At 48.6% G+C, this 17,415-nt stretch overlaps 3 non-coding genes across 3 annotated transcripts; 1 reads left to right on the top strand and 2 right to left on the bottom strand.

The window, feature by feature from the left end:
- Positions 1-879: 879 nt before the first annotated feature.
- TRNAS-UGA (transfer RNA serine (anticodon UGA)) lies at positions 880-961 on the top strand. The gene has a single exon. It is a non-coding gene; the product is annotated as a tRNA-Ser (tRNA).
- Positions 962-7,507: 6,546 nt separating this feature from the next.
- On the bottom strand, positions 7,508-7,589 carry TRNAL-UAG (transfer RNA leucine (anticodon UAG)). The gene has a single exon. It is a non-coding gene; the product is annotated as a tRNA-Leu (tRNA).
- A 7,571-nt stretch (positions 7,590-15,160) lies between these two features.
- Positions 15,161-15,234, bottom strand: TRNAT-AGU (transfer RNA threonine (anticodon AGU)). Its single transcript has one exon. It is a non-coding gene; the product is annotated as a tRNA-Thr (tRNA).
- Positions 15,235-17,415: the final 2,181 nt, after the last annotated feature.

Raw genomic sequence — 17,415 nt, 5'->3', positions numbered from 1 at the left:
TCCACCTTCTGACAGTTTCAAATATCACTCAGTGGGGCAGATTTATGAGCCCCTTGCGTCACTTTTGCGTCACTTTTCCCATGTTAAAAGTGACGCAAAAGTGGCGCAAGGGGCTCATAAATCTGCCCCAGTATTTTTTGCCATGAAGAGGGCTTGAGCTAGCTGAAAATATGTAACAATGAATGACACTTGTTCAGAACTGGGGACCCCAAAGTATATCTGCCCCTGGGGCCCTAAAAATCCGCATGGTGGCTCTGAACAGAGATATCTGATAAGTTAGTTCCTTGTTTCCGCCTTCTTCGTAGTATTAATATCTTCCTTCATTGGTTTCTGCGTTAATCCATTTGCTTCCTGTTGTGTGACTTAATTTAAGGCTGTTCTGGTGTAATTTAAGGTGTAACTAGCCGGTAGTACGTCATGAGTAGTTTTGGGTGTAACCTTTGGGGATTGGACTTACCTTACACTTCTGTGGGTTTGTTTATATTTTGTTGTTATTTTTTTTTGCATCTTTTATATAGCGCGAGCTCGACCCGAAGGTATTGGAGCGCTGTACATGAGCACCGCACTTACAATACATATTCAGGTAGGGGGAGGATCTGTCCAAATAACACCCACACCTGTGTAGTACTCCACCCCTAGGAAGCGGTAACCAATCAAAACGTCTATTCCGTCGTGCACCCAATAGGGAATCAGAAGCGTAAAGACGTCTTTAGAAAACTAAGGCAAACTAAGGCAAAGCCGATGTTGGTTGGTGAAGAAATGCGTTCTTTCTGGCTGTTAGAAAATAGAAATTCTACTTAAAACATTTGTACATCAATAATCAACATCCCTTGTCCAGAGATCCATGTATAAGATGTGTACATGAACTTTATATAGCATGTAGTCGTGGCCGAGCGGTTAAGGCGATGGACTTGAAATCCATTGGGGTTTCCCCGCGCAGGTTCGAATCCTGCCGACTACGGATCGATGTTTTGCCAGCATCGTTAAAAACTAAACCAGTAAAAATACTTTTAATAACATAATGGTTCGAATCCTGCCAACTACGGTGTTCATTTTTCCAGCAGCATTTAAATCTAAAACAGTAATAATACTTTTTCTAACATAATTTGTAACAATCGACTCTCCTTCAGTGTTTATTTTTTACTACCTAATTTCTAACAATTGACTCGAGTAGGTCATTGTAGAGACCGGCTGGTCACTGTTCTAGTGTTCCTAAATATATCTGCGTCCCAGAGGGCTGGATTACATTATCACCCCACACCCACCCATCACAGCTGTCACAGGACAGGTGACTCTGCCAATAAAAGGGGCCGGGTGCACATGCCCTGGGCCAGTTCCAGACACTGCACAACTGAGTCTGTGTCATTATTCCATGTGTATGGGGGCCTGGGGCCCCAACCCATTACATTGGCGACGAGTGAGCCAGCCCTGCGTGCAGCAGCCTGAAAGTCTGGCGAGGTGGAACGGGTAGTCTGTTTCGAAGGCACCCTTGCCAACACGCTGCACCCGACGGACGAGGAAGGCGTAGCCCGTAAGTACATGCCTGGCAGCACAGGCCTGCTGTGAACCGGCACCGGCATACCACTTTGTGTAGTCACTTGAAGCAAAATGGCAGAGGTGGGAGGTTGCAAGCAAGGCAAAGGTAAAGGGGGTGAGGGGTTATAGCCAACACTGTGCCAGTAATGCCCCTTAGGCTGCCGATCCACACAGCAGGAAGAGGAGCCTCCCCTGTCCTTGAAGTGCCCTCATGGGCAGAGGAACTGTGCAGACAGTGAGGCAGCTGTAGTGCCTGCAGGGGAGCGAAAAGCCTGAAAACATCCCACTTCCTGCTACCGTTCTATTGGTGAAGTGACACGGCGGGCGAATGTAAGAACTCTGCCTCACAGCTGCTGTGCAGGGGTGGTGCAGCTCTTGCCTACCGTGAAGAAATGAGACATGCGGTGCTCTAGGGGAGAAATGATATGAGGTGCTCCGTGGTCCATGTGGACTACCCCTGTTGCAGAGCGAAGAGGATGGCCAGGGGCTGCTCTGGCATGATGTGAGGGCTTCCAATAGAAGAGCGACTGCCACCATGGAAGTAAAGACTCGATGGCAGCCAGGTTGAGTGGAGGCCTAGTAGAGAACACAGAGCAGTTGTACCCCCACCTGGGAAAGTGTCCCTGCCACAGTGTTTACTCACCCTGTCAGTGTGAATGGTCGGTCAGTGTAATGGAATGTCGCTGTCCTGCGGTGAATCTCCTGCCACATGAGTCTGGGTGCGGGACATCAGAGGCGGTGCCTCGAAGGCAAGAGGGGCCTGGCCGTCCCTTGCACCTGCTCCAGCATCGTCCATGAGGGGAGACGTACCGGCAGTCAATGGACCTGCTGCAGGAAACAAAACTGTTGTAGCACCACTCAGCGGACGCCCAAGGAATGGCCGCAGGAATGGCACCCAAGGATCTTCACTCAGCCCCATGCTCTTCAACATGTACATGCCCCCCCTCGCCAGCATGGTCAGAAAGCATGGACTCAGCATGGTGTCCTATGCTGACGACACCCAGCTCATCCTCTCCCTCACCAAGGAACCCAACACCACCAGGCTCAGCTTCTAGGAAGGAATGAAAGACGTTGCATCCTGGATGAGCAGCAGCTGCCTGGAACTCAACTCGGATAAGACAGAAGTCCTCGGATCTTCCCCCTCCGCATGGGACAACACCTGGTGGCCCACCGCCCTCGCCAATCCCCCCACACCGACAGACCACACCCGAAACTTCGGCTTCGTACTCAACTCCTCCCCCACTATGACCCAACAGATCAACGCTGTCTCCGCCAAGTGCTTCAACATCCTTTGCATCCTCTGCAAGACCTTCAAATGGATCCCCTACTAGAAAAACCGTCACCCACACACTCATAACCAGCAGATTGAACTACGGAAACATCCTCTATGCCGGAATCAACAAATCCCTGCTCCTAAAACTCCAGACCATCCAGAACACTGCAGCCAGGCTCGTCCTCGGTATCCCACAACAAGACCACATCACCCAGTTCTTACAAGACCTCCACTGGCTTCCCGTCGAGAAGAGAGTCACCTTCAAGCTACTCACTCACACCTCCGAATCACTCCACAACACCGATCCCCAATACCTCAACAAAAGAGTCTCCTTCTATGCACCCAAGAGAAGCCTCCACTCAGCCAACCTCACCCTTGCCGAAACCCCTCACATCTGCAGAGCCAGAATGGGTGGAAGATCATACTCCTACATTGCGGCAAAGACCTGGAACAAACTCAGCATCAGACGTTCCCCCATACTGCAAGCATTTAGGAAGAGCCTCAAGACCTGGCTCTTTGGGTGGGACAGAGCTACACAGTATCCCCCAGCGCCTCGAGACCCTCACAGGTGAGTAGCGCACTTCACAAATTCCTGATTGATTGATTTATTGACCACGGTGTGCAGGTAAGGTTGAGCGAGGCCGGTGCCTTGCTGCATGCACGTCGTGGTGGTTGCCTGCTGCCTGCCACTTTGTTGGGGAGCAGAGGAGGCGGTGGCCTGTGGGCCGAGAGCAAGGAGCAGTGGCAGTGGCAACTATTGGTCACGGGAGGCACTGCGGCCTGCAGAAAAAAAGGGCCTTTTAAATCAAAATAGAAAGTGTGCACTCAAATGGACAGCAGCAGAGCGATGGCTGCTGTGGCATAAAGTTAATGGGGGAGAGAAAGTGGATTTTCGCCCCACTGATTCCATGAAGAGTGTCCCCCGCCAGATGTTCTGGCAGAGCCAGTCACGAAAGAAAGAACGGACTGCTGAATGAGAGGGACTGCCAAGTAAGGAGCTTGCAGCACCACCTAGTGGCCACAGGAGGTTGCTGCACTAGTCTTAAAGCATGTCTTGTATGGTACAACAGCCCTCAGTGCAAGGAAGCTGTCAACTAGCCCAAATCTGAAGAGGTAGCAGCTCAAAGGGGCACACTCATAATGCAAAGAACCCCACAAGATGTGCACCTAAGGAGTACAGCATAAGGTAAGAACAGTCGTGGGCAGAGAAGAGACTGTGTATGGACTCATGGCCCCCCGGCAGTGTATGGACAAGAGGACTCCTGCAGTCTTATACCACCACCGCGTCCAAGAAGAAAGATGCTGACCATGCCCCCAGTGGCGGAAGGACGCTACCTCAAGGGGAGGAACTGGGTGAGCAAGGCGCCAGCAGATGGAAAACCCACAAGTGAAGGACAGAGGGCGCTAAAGTCCGAAGTGCGCTGAAGACCATGTCAGAGAAGCTGACAGTATTGCCTGGAGCCCGAGCGTGAGTGCCCTGCGAGGAAGAGGGCCCATGTCGTTACAGGGTGTGATAGCCCCTGCAAAACCTGCCTGAGTGGAGGCTGGAGAGAGTGCCTAGTCAGCGTAGCCCAGAGGCACAAGGAGTGCATCCTTAAGAGAAGAGACCTGAGAGAGGTCAAAGAGGAGACTTGTGAGAGGTCAGAGAAGAGACCTACGAGAGGTCAGAGAAGAGACCTGCGAGAGGTCAGAGAAGAAGATCTGTGAGTGGTCAACGAAGATGACCTGTGAGAGTTCGCAGAAGAAGACCTGAGAGGTCGGTGAGAAGATTTGCGAGAAGTCAGAGGAAGAAGACCTAGGAGAGGTGAAATGAAGATGGTCATGACGAGAGGTCTGGTAACTGGACGAGGACAATGCATTGTCCTAGAGGTAGGACATGGCCAGGGAGACCCATATGAAGTGCACGTCACATGGAGAGGCCATGAAGGAAATGTCCCGATTAGGGTCACCTGGGTCACTTACGACCACCTCATAGCCTTCCAAACAAGTGAAGAGTCGGTTAGACAGTAGACAATACAAACAATCATTTATTAGTAAAATACACTGCAGCCGAGCCCAATCTGATCAGCATCTGCGGATGGCTGTTGAGGGGACTGACTCCCCATCATTTGGTAACACATGATCATTTCTACAACAACCCCAACCACGCCCCCAGTTGTAAGTTACCGGCTTGAGCCGCTCTTGAACATAGAAGGCACAGAAAGATGAGCTGCCACCTGCGAGATGGGTACACACTATCTCTATCTCAAGGTTGCTTTGCTAGGGCTCAGCTCCTCCAACGTGGGAGCGGAGTTGCGGACAAACATAGGCATGCATGGGCAGAATAGCCTGTTCATTAGTAAGTCAGAATTCGACCTTGAATACGATAGAAAAAATAGCTGAATACAGTCTTCTGCTGAGGCAAGCAATACACATAACTGAATCTCAATTCAGTTTGAGTATAATATGGCTCACGAAATAAAAAATGGAGTCGCAAACACTAACCTAAACCTGCACATTATAGGGACAGCTTAGTGGGTTACAATAAATGTGGCGGATGCTACTAACTTAGCCTTATACATGCTAATCTAAAACAACGCAAATAAAATACATAAATCGCTGAATTCCAACAGCCTGATCAGAAAAAGAAAGAGGGTAAGGCAAGACGGGACCAGACTGTGTTGTGAAGAAGAAGAAGACGAAGTGTAGAAGTGGCATGAGGCCAAAGTTTAAATCAGAAGAAGAATTAAAGAATGAAATAAGAAGAGAATGGTGTGAAGTAGACACCTGACACACCACATACTGTGAGTGTTGTTGAGTACAAATGCATCTCAAAGAGCAACTCAGAAGCTGTTGGACATCTTTAGTGAAGAACTGCACCTGTGTAACACCCAGAGGTCAGTGCGGTATCCGTGGCACCATGAGAGGCTGGCTGCCTAAAAGTCTTCGGTTACTCCAAGCAAACCTCAAGCCTGCGGAAGAGAGCAAGCTGGACCATTTGCACCATCCACCTTTGGGATTGCACATGAGACTGGTTTGTGGTCCTGCTATGACCTCAGTCGTGGGGTCTATAAAAGGATCCGACCAATCCACACCGGACCATAGCGACCCAGGGGGAAGGGCCTCAGCAATCACCGGGGAGAGCGGAATCACGACACGAAAGATGCGTCTGAAGCAGCTCCCCTGCAGGTCCCAGGAGGCATGAAGATCTCTTGTGGGAAGCTGATTACCCCCAAAGACTGTCCTGTCAATGCCGGTGGTGCCCCAGAGTCAGGCAGGCAGGAGTACACCGACCTGGAAACAACTACCCTCTAGGTGGAACAAGTGACTTGAAGGTGGGACTCATAGTGATTCCTCCCTGAGCCTATAGTACAGCATTGGAATGACACAGCACAGTCCAGACAGTCCAGTGGAAGCCTGGTGAAGAGGACCTGAGGGGACTCCCGTGAGTGGTGAATCCTGGTAAGAGAGGGAAATCCTGGTGAGAGAAGGATGTCGGAGTTTACTCCACCATCATGCAGCTGAAAGCACAACTGCTTCTGAAGAAAACTCGTCAACAATTACCAAGATGTCATCCATCGTAGTAGGCTTGATGTTCATGGAGCCAGGCAGTCTTTTGAAAATGTATAATCCACAGACTTAACTATTGCTCCACTTGCACCCTCACAGCAAGCACTGTACATAGACATTGTATATGGATTCTCATGCGTTGAGTCCAGGTGGGACAGGATCCACAGTGTCCAGGTGAACTGTGACCATTCAAACTCATGAGCAAGAAATCTAGGGGCATATTATCAAGACAGGCGATAAAATTATCGCCGCTTTAGTGGCAGAAAACTGCAGCTAAAACGGCGATAATGGGCTTGATAATATGCTCTATAGAATTCCAATTGAAGCATATTATCAAGCCCATTAGCGCCGTTTTTGCGGCAGTTTTCTGCCGCTAAAGAGGCGATAATTTTATCGCCTGTCTTGATAATATGCACCCTAGTTTTATCGACACTGCCATTCGTGCCCAGAGCAGTCTGCTTCAAACAGCGGATGCTTGCAGTGATGCCTGGTGCTCTCAGCTGCACATGTCCACTCATCATAGCAGCCTAATAGTCTATGTGAAGTGTTGTGTTATTTTGTTCTCTCCCACAGGTTGGGCTTGTTGTTTCATTTTCAATAAAGTTTGGGAGGGATGTAGTGACCGGCAGGTCACTGATCTAGGGTTCTTAACTGAATCTGCATACAAGCCACTCCCACGGGGCTGGCTTACATTAACACTCCACACCCATCCATCACAGGTGTCACAGGTCATGTGACCCTGCCAATAAAAGGGGCCAGGCGCACGTGCCCTGGGCCAGTTCCCGATATTACGCAGCTGAGTCTGTGTCATTATTCCATGTGTATGGGGGCCTGGGGCCCCAACCCATTAAACTCATGATGCTCTATAGGGAGATGAAATATTAATGTGACTATTCTACGCATACTGAAAATAAAACCTCGCACACAGTAAAACAGTAAGTTGCATGCATAGGTAGTTACCAGAAAGTGGAGAAACTGACGATTTCCTGTACTGCACATTGAAAATAATATAGCAATTTATGGTGAGAAAATTCGTAAAAAGATAGAGTATTACTCTTGAAACATGGATTTGCTATTAGAGTCACTCAATATGTCCGGAAGACTGGGTGCTGTCAGGAGTATGTATTTAATAATGAAGCAAAAAAATCTTGGCAGCGGTGGGATTCGAACCCACGCCTCCAGAGAGACTGGAGCCTAAATCCAGCGCCTTAGACCGTTCGGCCACGCTACCAGTTAATCTGCAATGTCCATTTGAAAGATCAGAAACTTTCACTACACGACATGGATCACACATGGATAAAACGTTGCTTTTGGAAAATGAATAGAAAACGACGAAACCATGTAAGCTCAGATATAAAAGTTGAAGGGGAGCAATAGAAATGACTCACTGGAGAGGAAGAGGGCGGGTGCCTGGTGTGCAATGGTTGCTGAACATTATATCTGTATTACTCACACACCGCCCAAGCCTTCTCCCGGCCAAGCGAGTCTCCAGCATTTAACGTAAAATGCAAAACTCTCTGACAGAGGTTTTTTCAAACCAGTTTAGAAACACTTGCTCTAAATATGTCACCGTGACTTGATAATATTCTAAGCAATCGCGCATGGTGCTGGGATCATTTATTAAGTCACAACTTCATAAGTAGCTACACTAAAATGTTCAGCACCAAGTTCCACAACGGAAAAGCTCATATAATGGTAAAATCAGCCCTTTTGCCCCGCCCAGGCACACCATAATTACCAAAATTGGGAAGTGAGGCCGTCTTCTTTGTATCTTCACAGTCTGCTCCTTTTTAGGTCTCTCCTTCCAGACAGCTCATGCTGTCTCGTGGCAAAAACACCTTTTGTCAGTTTACAGTAGGCTCAGAGCCCGTCCATAGAATACCACTTTAGGCTTTATTGTCACTCACATTTGCTTGCTTTTTATTTGTCAGATTTTTGTGGGCTTTACTTCCTCTTCCTATGTTTGTCTCTTCCCTCGAGCATGGACTCATTACTTGTGGCCTTCCATTGCTTACTTTTCAAGCTCTACTTTTCTTCACTTTAGTTAACACTCTATGAGAGTGCATGTGTTTTCCAGCTATCTTCCTCATGCACTTGTCTTGCCCTCCCTGATGCTCTGTTGCTCTCTCTTGCATGTGTGCTTCATGGCAGAGCTGCCGGGGTCTCCCTGCCCCCATGTTGCCCATGTGCTTTCCTTCTGCCCTGATCTGCTCTCTCTCCTTGTCCTGCTACCTCCACATGGGCCCTCCATGCCACTTCTGTCCTCCCATCGGCCCTCTTCGTTGCTTCTGTCTTCCACGCCAGCCTTCCCCGTTCCCCGTTTCCTGTTACTTCCCCCATGCCCAGCCCTGTATTAAATCGCGTTTGCACTACTTTTTTTCTTTTTATTTACAAATCTAACTTGGTTCAGTAAGTAAAAATAAAAATAAATGTGCGCCCTTTGGTAGGTGCATTCACAGAGAGTGTTTGCTCTTATAATATGATAGACCCTGCTGGATAATAGGCTTTTATTTTCTTCTTTAGCCATGCTGCACAGCGTAAGGGGGTGCTCTATAGCACAGGTACTCATAGTACGGCCCGCGGACCGCCAGCGGCCGGCAAGCCTTCCTTGGCGGCCCGCGGACCTTGCAGTCATCCTCCTGTGTTTAAAAAAAAAAAAAATGAATAGTGTTAGCAAACACTGCCGGTTGCAGCAGCCCAGACTCTGGTCTGTGGGGGCCGGGGGATTCCAGTGATTGTCAAAGTGGAGATGCAGGGGCGCTAAGAGGTGAAATGCAACAAAGCTTTATTAACATGTAAATGGTCTTTTAAAGACCTGTGAAGTACTCGGGTGCTGCAGTGTGTGCGCACTGGGAAGCTGTCTCAGCCCGGCTGACACACACATGGGTGAGATGACAGAGGGAGGGAGGGGGAGACAGAGGGAGAGGGAGGGAGACAGAGGGAGACAGAGGTTGACAGAGGGTGACAGAGAGAGGGAGACAGAGAGAGGCAGTCTGGGGGAGACAGAGGGAGGGAGACAGAGGCAGAGGGAGGGAGAGGAAGGGAGACAGAGAGAGACAGAGAGAGGGAGGCAGGTATGGAGGCAGAGAGGGAGGGAGACGGAGGGAGGGAGAGGGAGACAGAGAGGGAGACAGAGGGAGGGATGCGGAGGGAGACAGTGGGTGACAGAGAGAGGGAGACAGAGAGAGGCAGTCTGGGGGAGACAGAGGGAGGGAGACAGAGGGAGAGGGAGGGAGGAAGAGGGAGGGAGAGGAAGGGAGACAGAGAGAGGGAGGCAGAGAGGGAGGCAAAGAGGGAGGGAGGGAGACAGAGGGAGGGAGAGGGACACTGGGAGGGAGACAGAGGGAGGGAGACGGAGGGAGATGGAGGGAGACGGAGGGAGAGGGAGACTGGGAGGGAGACAGAGGGAGGGAAACAGGGAGGGAGACAGAGGGAGGGAGACAGAGGGAGAGGGAGACAGAGGTTGACAGAGGGTGACAGAGAGAGGGAGACAGAGAGAGGCAGTCTGGGGGAGACAGAGGGAGGGAGACAGAGGGAGAGGGAGGGAGGCAGAGGGAGGGAGAGGAAGGGAGACAGAGAGAGACAGAGAGAGGGAGGCAGGTAGGGAGGCAGAGAGGGAGGGAGACGGAGGGAGGGAGAGGGAGACAGAGACGGAGACAGAGGGAGGGAGGCGGAGGGAGACAGTGGGTGACAGAGAGAGGGAGACAGAGAGAAACAGTCTGGGGGAGACAGAGGGAGGGAGATAGAGGGAGAGGGAGGGAGGCAGAGGGAGGGAGAGGAAGGGAGACAGAGAGAGGGAGGCAGAGAGGGAGGCAGAGAAGGAGGGAGGGAGACAGAGAGAGGGAGACTGGGAGGGAGACAGAGGGAGGGAGACGGAGGGAGACGGAGGGAGACAGAGGGAGGGAGAGGGAGGGAGAGGGAGACTGGGAGGGAGACAGAGGGAGAGAAACAGAGAGGGAGAGAAACAGGGAGGGAGACAGAGGGAGGGAGACAGAGGGAGAGGGAGACAGAGGGAGAGAGAGGGAGGGAGAGAGACAGGGAGAGAGACAGGGAGTGAGATAGAGGGAGGGAGACAGAGACAGGGGAGGGAGACAGAGGGAGGGAGACAGAGGGGGATGGAGACACAGGGAGACAGAGAGGGGGAGACAGAGAGGGAGACAGAGGGAGGAGGGTGACAGAGGGAGACAGACAGAGGGAGGAAGGCGACAGAGGGAGACAGACAGGGGGAGGAGGGCGACAGAGGGAGGAGGGCGACAGAGGGAGACAGACAGAGGGAGGAGGGCGACAGAGGGAGACAGACAGAGGGAGGAGGGCGACAGAGGGAGGAGGGCAACAGAGGGAGGAGGGCAACAGAGGGAGGAGGGCGACAGAGGGAGGAAGGCGACCAAGGGAGGAGGGTGACAGAGGGAGGAGACAGACAGACGGAGGGAGACAGACAGAGGGAGGGAGAGAGAGAGAGAGAGAGAGAGATGTGTGTATGCCGGGTCTGGTGGCTCAGTGGACGAAGGCGTCTGCTGCAGGGACCTGTGTTCAACCTCATGGTCACAATTTTTTTGCTTTAGCACTGCCCCTTCCCCTCTGACCCCGCCCCAACCAGTGCGGCCCCTAGGCCACAAACCACACTGTAAATTTGGCCCCCGAGAGAAAGTTTGTGTGTACCCATGCTCTACAGTATGGTTGAAAACTTTTGGGAAAAGAAAGGTAACACCAATTGGCTTTGTGAATGTTTTCTATTTTTTATCCAGCAGCACTTTATATGCTCTGGTCTTCAAGTACACATTGAAAAGGTAAAAGTGACACTAAAAGTTCAAAATGCGACATGGTGCAATGTAATACTCTAGTACTGATGGAAGGTGTGTGTGTCTTTTGTTTTTCCGATGCAGCACTTCCGTGTGGGAGAGGTTTCCAGGCACCGCTACCGTGTGACCATAGAAATTGACTCAGCGCCTGTCTGCAGCTGAAAGACTCGACGCATCGCCTGTTTTGATGCTGCCTCTGCCTCCTGCACAGCCGAATATCCACGCATCACACCTGTGTGCCCAAGTTTCCAAAGCATAGCCTCCAGAAAGGAGTCGCCTCTGGAAATTGACGCATCGCTTCTCCCCGCAGTCCAGAATCGACACAGCACTTCTCCTGCGTGGAGCAAAACTGACGCATCCATAACCCAAGAACTCCAGAACCGACGCATCGCTGTGTTTTCTAATGCTTTCCTCCTTTGTAGCTGTTTTTCAACTTGGATTTTGGCGCATCATAGGTACTTTGTGCTAAAATCACCGCTTTCGTAGGGTTCTATACACAGAATTGATTAAACATTTCAAAAGTGATATTTTGAGTTCAGTACGTTGGATGTTTGTCATTTTGCCTTTGTTTGGTTTAGATAAAGATTATTTATTTTTCTAAACTGGTGTGGTGTCCATTTGTAGTGTTTTCACTGTGTTATTGTGTGTGTTATCTATAAATACTTTACAAATTGCCTCTGTGATAAGCCTGACTGCTCATGCCAAGCTACAAAAGGGGTGAGCAGCTATCATCTTGGGTGTTTAACTGCCTTACCCTGACTAGAAGGGGGCATACCACTGCCAGCTAGACACCCCCCATTACTAACAAATGCAATATCACAGGCGTGGCCTTCACAACTTGACTTAGTGCTATGGATAAAACACTTTTAGATGGACACAACATACCACATCTTACCAAGCAAAAGCAATACTTTGAACAAAACTTCTAGAACTGAACACCATACACCAGATGTGGCATCCAGAAACTGGGCGTCTGCAGGTCTGTCTCCAAAACAGAAAACAACAGTTGAAATGACTAGGCTAGAAATAAACCCAACACTCTAGATGTGGGCTCATATAGTAGTAACAATGTGCCAGCTGCGACATGTACAACTGGACACAATACTGCAGGAATGGCCTACGATAAATAATTCACAAATAGAGAGGTAACAGTAACAACAAAAACGTTCAGTGAAACAATTATTCTTGAGGTTTCTGTGTTGAAGATGTATATATTTTTTTGTACGTAGTCAGAAAAGCAACAGCGCAGCCAACGCGTTTCACCCTCAACAGGTCTTCATCAGGGCTGCAAATACAACTCAAGCGAATCAACAACATCATTATAAAATGCTTTACTTGTCAAAAATGTGATCAAAGTTGCTAGTCACATACAAAAGTATGTAGCCCAAGGGAAAATCTCACCAGAACTGTGAACAGACATGCATAGAGAAGAGAAAAAATGTGAGTAGGAAAATTTTGACTAAGCAAAAATATTTAAAGAATTCATCACAAAAAAAGGAAGAAGAATTATTTACCAAAGAAGGGGGTGGGGGTGTCTCCAAAATCAAGAAAAAAACTACAAAGAAGAGAAGGCCATGCGAGGATTAAAAAGATAAATCCCCAAAGAAAAGAAAGCACCAAAACTACATAGAGACACAAACCAACTAAAGAAAACTGTACATCCAAGATCCGTTAAGATGTTACAGATACACCTTGAACCTTACCATAAATAAGTCACATCCAATGAACTTATTTTTATATGCAAAGCCGTCATTCAAAAGGTACCAGTGACATATAACTAATCATGCATGAAACGGGAAAGAAAGGGGGGAATGTATCATCAAGAGTTCTTCCATACCAAAGGATATGTGGCTCGAGTGATGTTATACCACAGGTAGTCATGTACCTTATATCAGAGAAGTCACATCTACCATCCAGACGTGACGTACACCTGGCACGGTACTAAGTCACCAGGGCACTATGCCAGTTCCACACAGGAATATGGACCAGTCTGTCCAATACTGTGGTCGCAAAATCCCAAAGATTATGGGGCTGTGGTTTGAAACCAAGGCTAAGAATAAAAAATAGAAAATGCAGTAAATTAAAATCCATACACAATACGGTGCATGAAACATGTTAACACTGACCACGTCATTTAAGTCTTCTAAAAACCTTTATCCATGCAAAACCAATATATCTAAGGTGGAATGAGCTCTAGTACATAAGAAGTCATTTCAATCTAATGCACCCATGTAAACTGTTAGGGACAGTGGGCAGTTATGCGATGTGCTAATGCTTGTAATGCTGTAAGAAACGTACACATAGGCAAAGTAATCCCATAAAAGGGAATGCATGTGCATATTTCATTCATAAACATAAAAGAGGGGCAGGAACGGACAACTTCACTCGAAAACATGTCAGAAAGAAAGATGGGCAGCTAATGATATAAAGGTCTGTGCAAGTTATGTGACTCACATTAATACTGAAACACCACATATGGATTAGTTTGTCAAAATGGCTACTACCCCAAACCTTCCCACATGTGTAATTAAACCATTATCATGAGTGCTAACTCGTGTAAACAAACACGATAAGCGAGCAATTAAACAAACACGCCGTTCCACAAACGCGTCTGCATTACAGTATTACAGCACAAGGCTATAGTGACAACAGCGTTGATAAGCTAACACGCACACCTGTGAGTCACGATTGATTGTACCTTGATGGGACGCATAGGGCAGTGCGGCTTTAGGTTCCCTTGGCGGCTACAGATAATTTGGTTACTGCAGGAATGGCTTTAAGAAGATCACGTCTGTAGCACTGGGCACATTCTGCCAGTTGTGACCTCCGAACAAGACACAAACTTCCGATGTTGCCACTAGAACTGGATGCAAAATGCCAGACGTGACTTTGAGAATTGATGCAAAACCCCAAATGAACCCTCCAGAACCAGACAGCTTGCACTACAGGCGGCCACCAGATCAGGAGACAATGTGACAGACGTGGTCATCACAAGTAACAACAATGTGCCTGGTGTGGTTTGGAAAACTTAACCAGAACTCCAGATGGAACTGTGTGTACTTGAGGCAACACTCTGGGTAGTCTCAGCAGAACTAGACACTTGACTTCAGACGTGACTCCAGGCTTAGGCCACAGTAGTCTAGATTAGTCTCTAGAGTAGATAGAAAGTGTCCAGGGCACACAGGAAAGTCTAGACACATTACTCCAAAGGAGCCCTTTGGGACAGTGCCCAGCACTAGACACAAGGCCTTACTTGTGATGTGCACACTGTCCGCTTGGAAAAGTGCTTCAGTTTCCTGCTATGTAGCTATGCTTGTTTATTAGTTAATAAAAAAAACAAAAACATTGATTAAAAAAAAACAAACATATGAATAGATAAAATCTGAAATAAAGTTATCGATCATGTAAAACGCGCTTTCTCGTTTGGACAGCGGTCATCGATATAAAGTTTGCTAGACCTACAATAAGAAAGCGTTTCCTGCTGGTTTTACTACCGCGCCCCCTGCAACCCATTGTTTTCTTTTAGCCTACCCCCAGCCTTACCATGTAAGTGAAGCTTGCAATGCTGATGCCTGTGGTGCAAACCTCTGTGGTGTAAAGCTAATCTTACCCTCCTGCTGTCTGCTGTGCCCGTTCATTAAAGTGTGAACCTCATCTGCATATTCTATACAATATACGTAATTGAAGGTACCCCTGCCGCAGCCTGTGCTTGTTGTTTGAAGCTTGCATTACTGCTGCCCATACTGTTTTTCGATGTTGGTGAAGCTTGCCATTTTTTTCACTTCACAAAGCCAATCTGATTGACTTTCAAAATCAACAATAATCGAGGTTAGACGTGTAATTCATGTTCGATGTAACACCCCAAAAATGTATTTAGCTTTGAAGGAGTACTGTCCTGTTCTTCTGAATAATTATACAAGTAACAAGGTAGGTTTGCAGATATTTCATTTTTTTCTCCAATATGTTATCTTCAGTATCTGGGGAAACTGCTTGTAAAACATGAAGGCACTGCTGAGATTCGAACTCAGGATCTCCTGTTTACTAGACAGGCGCTTTAACCAACTAAGCCACAGCGCCACCTGGTTGACCGTGCATCAGTTTTATGGTATTAACGCCAGTCTGTGCAGTGTTTTCAATAGCTTAAGTCTGGAAAATTTCCGTTTGGTTTCAACAAGGCGATGGCGAAGAAATTGTCATGAAAAAAATATAAAATGCGTCATGAAGAACGTATATCATTAAACATACATATTTGTATTTCTTTCGTAATGTTTTAAAGTATGAACTGCGTGCACCGTGGACGGAGAGCTTTACATACGTTAAAGTACACAATGGAGAAGACAGTTGAATGATAGAGCGGTCAGCAATATGTACAAGACCCGAATATGGCTGTCTCCATGCGCCGCCTGCCCTTCCCTATTCCTCGCGTGACCCCCGCCCCGCCCCACCTGCGCTTTTCCAGGTCACCGCCACATTCTGCCGATACGAAAGGGTTTTGAATGTTTTCTTCAATACGTTTTCCTGGTTTGCAAAGATGAAAGATCCCCGATGTTGACCGTCACTTTCTCACCAGAACAGAATTCTTAACTTTCCCGGCGCGAGGGACCCGCCGCTCTCTGCAGGTGTGACTTTGGGCGCGCAACCACCGCATTAAACGGCGCTTGAAGAAGTGCAGGTTGAGGGTCTCGTAAAAGCACGCAGGAGGCTGGTGTTACAGCAAAGGTTAGAGTAGTGTCGGTCGTGACTATTACAGCATCCACTCTGCACTAGATACAATTATTGACAAACAGCCGCCACATCACACGGGCATGTACCAGGAAAAGAACAGCCTTCGCTGCAAAGTCCCTGTTCGAATGATCGACAGTGTGGACATTACTACGTAGATGGAACCCGCGACCTTGGCGTTATTAGCACCACGCTCTAACCAACTGAGCTAACCGGCCAAGCTACTCAGCAGGTCTTTTCACATGGAGTTGTGCACATCTCTTACTCATACACACAGCTGATACAGATGCAAATGCTTCAACACAGATGCAGATGGGCAATTCCTACAGCATCATAGTTTCACCACCAAAACATTGATTCCACTCACAACGTGTACACAGAAGGAAGCCACCATCAAAGAACACGCACATTGTTTCATCATTTTCACTGAATGCGCTTCACTAACGTGACCAACCCCATGAGCAACTCCAGGGAAAGAAGGATTGAAGACTTGGATCAGAGCCTGACTGTGCTCAGGGAGCGCCCTGGGCTTGGGCAGAGAGACATTTGGTGCCCTTGCTGATGGTAGGGAATTAAAAGAGTCAGCAGGGAGCCCCTTTTGTGTTCACTGGTCAGTCCCTGGCTGAGCAGGGACAGCCCCCCCCCACAACACAAAATCCAGTGCTTCTGCTAAATCACTGTAGCTTAGCTGCCTCAGGCAGATGATGGTTTTGTTAATGTGTGCCAGTAGGGGTCAGGGGGTGAAGGGAGGGGGCTAAAGGGATGCTATATATATATATGTATAGATGCAAGCATATCATGCCATTAACAGTGCTCAAAGCCAAGAAATGGAGTGGCAAAGAAAAAAGAGAAAGGAGACAAAAAAATAAAAGGAAAAAGGAGAAAAGAAAAGAAGCAACTTGTGCAGAGGAGTGGTGCGAACACGTCTGAGCACTGACATCCATTAGAAATGTAAGCATACACAACCCATGAGCGGAATCGAAGGGGGGGCCCTCACCTACAGCCAGTATCTCTCCTATATCTGACCTGATACTCTCGGGGGCTTCTCAGTCCAGTTTACCGCCTTCTCAGGAATCAAACCCCTATTGTTCCAGGGGTCATGGGCGTCCGCAGGGGGGGGCAAGGAGGGGCGCTTGCCCCCCCCCCCCCCTGGAGTGCTCCTCCTTGCCCCCCCCCTGCGGACGCCCATGCTTTTACGGACGCCTTTTGACCGTAATTACGGGCCTTGCAGGGAGCAGAGCTGTTCCCTGCCAGAGGCCTCAACTCCCTGATCGGGCGCCTCGCACTCCTTCTCGCAGCCCCTCCCACCCATTGTCATTCTGTCTGTGGCTGATTATCACATACAGAATGACAATGGCCAGATTGAGCTGCGCGCCACAAGCACGAGTGGTTAGGTCTGGACACAAAGACCTCCTTTTAACACTCTGTAGCTTGAGAGCAAGGGGTCTTCTGAATGAAGTTCTGGGGGGAGTCGATGCATTATTCTCCCAAGTCAGAAATTGCCCGGAATTCAGATCCCACCAAAATGTACACAGA

Source organism: Triturus cristatus, chromosome 12, assembly GCF_964204655.1.
Source record: "Triturus cristatus chromosome 12, aTriCri1.1, whole genome shotgun sequence".
In the NCBI taxonomy this organism is placed as follows: Eukaryota; Metazoa; Chordata; class Amphibia; order Caudata; family Salamandridae; genus Triturus; species Triturus cristatus.
Note: the sequence above shows the minus strand (reverse complement) of the source record. Positions and strands in the feature narration are given on the sequence as shown.